The sequence below is a fragment of the Hakea prostrata genome, chromosome 1 (assembly GCF_041222555.1).
Source record: "Hakea prostrata isolate BN-2017 chromosome 1, UWA_Hpros_2, whole genome shotgun sequence".
NCBI lineage: Eukaryota > Viridiplantae > Streptophyta > Magnoliopsida > Proteales > Proteaceae > Hakea > Hakea prostrata.
Window position 1 is genome coordinate 51459926 of NC_142600.1, and position 2813 is coordinate 51462738.

The window sequence follows — 2813 nt, forward strand, 5'->3', positions numbered from 1 at the left end:
GGCAAATATATTAGATATTGGTGGATTTTAAATCATGGCATCCAATCTTGTTGCCCAAGAAATCATGAAAAGAGAGATCTTAGTCAAATTGGGAATAGGTGGAGGTCTAAGGAACAAAATTGGTAATAAATCTGAAAATCGGGTAAACAGACCTACCTTCAGTATTTTGGTCATATCTCTCTCGTATGAGCTTGGATTGCGGTTATTCAAGATGCTATGGAACGATATTGAAAATATCTACAATTTTTTAGTTTTTAGTTTTTCTAAATTCCGAATGAATAAAGGTCAAATCGACGGGTAAAGAGAGGGGATTCATTGTGTGCGGGAGACATAAAAGAGAAGCCACCACCAGAGAAGAAAAGGAGACGGCGAACGCGGCTCTCATCTCTCTCATTGCTGAAGAAGAAGACCACATCTCTCTCTCTCCCTATGTTTCATCTTTATTTTTCTTATGAACTTTGTGATGATGAGTAGCTAGTTCATTTTCTTTGGGATGTAGATGAACCATTCTTATTTCATTAATTTGATTGTTCTGTATTTTCTAGTTGATTGTGTTTAAGTTTGGCCAAAGATGTTCTCTCAGCAAACTAAGCGTGCCAAGCTTCCACGAAGGACGATAGTCTTGCGAAGATAGGGCATATCTAGGAAGACCATCCCTAATTTACTTTGAAGTGTAGAGTTATATCGGTTAGGGAAAAGCATTGGGGATTCGAAATCCCAAAGATCTTCATGTATTCATAGTTAACGTTTTTGCATTAATTAGTAGATTTAGTTTAAATTTAGCTTTGTTGAATTCAATCTTAGTGACTTAGCCTTTTAGTTCTCCATAGTTCGACCCCGTACTTTCTGCTTGCTAGATTAGTATAGGATTTTATTTTTGATTGGTTAGCGATCAAAATTTTGGTGCTGTTGCCGGGGAACCAAAGCATGGTTGCTAGGATTGATTTTTTTCAATTAGACATAATTCTTTGAGTAATTTTAGAGTTTTTAATTTCTAATTTTTTTTCTTTGATTATTTAACTAATCTCTTTTTCTTTTGTTTTGTAGGTAACTGCAAGAGTAGCGATTCGATAATTAGTTTAGGTTGTTATCTTTTATTTCTTAGATATAATTGTATTTAGGTCATTTCAATTGTAGTTTTTACATTAGATTGGGTTGTTTAGGTAAATTTTTAAAAAAATCCCCATCCCTCAGATCCCACATGTGTAACTTTTGTTCGAAAGATCACATGGATGGCGCTTCAGGTGTCCTAAACTCTCTCTTTTCGTATAGTTATTTTCTTCTAATTTTATTTATTTAGCTTGTTTTCCATGTGTATGCATGGTCGTTGATCTCTAAACCCTGAGTTGACCCCACTTGACTTAGAGTTAGAAGAGACTTTGGCCAACCTTAGAAAGCAAAGTACCATGGCAAACTATGAGCCTCCAATGCGACCCTTGAGTGAGCATTTCATTCCTACGATATATACTCTAGTTTCTTGTATTAAGTTGCCTGACATAGAGGCGGCTCAATATGAGATCAAATCTAGTGTGATTCAAATGCTACCATCTTTTTACAGACTTGCCAATGAAGAGCCTTATAAACACTTAGATGAGTTTTTAGAGGTGTCCTCCACGATTAAAATTCAAAACCTCTCAGTTGATGCTTTAAGGTTACTTCTTTTCCCACTCTCCCTTAAAGATAAAGCTAAGCATTGGCTTCATTTTTTGGACAATGTTAAAATTTCCGCTTGGGCAGAAATGCAACAGGAGTTCCTTAAAAAGTTCTTCCCCATTGGTCGTACCAATAGCATTAGGAGAGGAATAACAAGTTTCTCCCAATAAGAAGGAGAACAATTTCATGAGGCATGGGAAAGACTAAAAGAATTACTTCGAAAGTGCCCCCACCATGCTATTCCTAAATGGCAATTGGTTCAATGCTTTTATGATGGCCTTAGAGACCGACATAGGAAAATGGTTGATTCTTCTTGTGGTGGGATTTTCATGCACAAGAATGAGAAAGAGGCATGGGAACTTTTTGAGACCCTTAGTGAAAATTTTCAATACCATGCTTCAGCAACTAGGACTGAGATTTCACCCATTGGGCATCCAACGAGGAGCGGTCTCTATGAGATCAATCCTACTGTTGAAATGAACACTAAGGTTGACTTGCTATCTAGGAAATTAGACTATCTCTTGTCATTAGGACAACAAACCACATATCCATCTCCTTTAGGTCTCTCTCCACCTAATCAGACTGAAGCATGTGCTTTATGTTCTAGCCTTTCCCACAATGTCACTGATTGCTATTTGGCTATTCAACACCCTGAGTTCGTTCAAGAGCATGCACATTTGGTCCAAAGAGTTTCTAAACTGAGCAATGACCCAATTTCCAATACCTACAACCTAGGATGGAGAGACCACCCTAATTTTTCATGGAAAAACCAATGCCCAATCCCTCTTATCAAATACCTTATAGGCCACCTCCATCTAATATGCAACAAAATGCCTATAGGAATGAGTAACCATCAGCTCCGCAACCCTTACAGAATTCATCATTTGAAGATAAGGTACTAAAGGCACTTAGTGGACTAGAGCAAAATATTCAATTGTTACATTCTCATTCTCAGTCTATTAACAAATTAGAAACCCAACTTGGTCAACTAGCTGATGCCATTAGTAGGAGGGAGGCTAGCCAATTACCTAGTCAACCAATAGGTAACCCTAATCATCAAATTGGGTCTGGGAAAGAACAAGTCCAACCAGTTTCTGTTGTGACACGTAGTGGGAAGGAATATTATTCACCTTTGTCCATTCCTAAGCCATTGCCCATCG

At 37.6% G+C, this 2813-nt stretch overlaps 1 non-coding gene across 1 annotated transcript; it reads right to left on the minus strand.

The window, feature by feature from the left end:
- Positions 1-1787: 1787 nt before the first annotated feature.
- On the minus strand, positions 1788-1894 carry LOC149029115 (small nucleolar RNA R71). Its single transcript, XR_016171308.1, has one exon. It is a non-coding gene; the product is annotated as a small nucleolar RNA R71 (small nucleolar RNA).
- Positions 1895-2813: the final 919 nt, after the last annotated feature.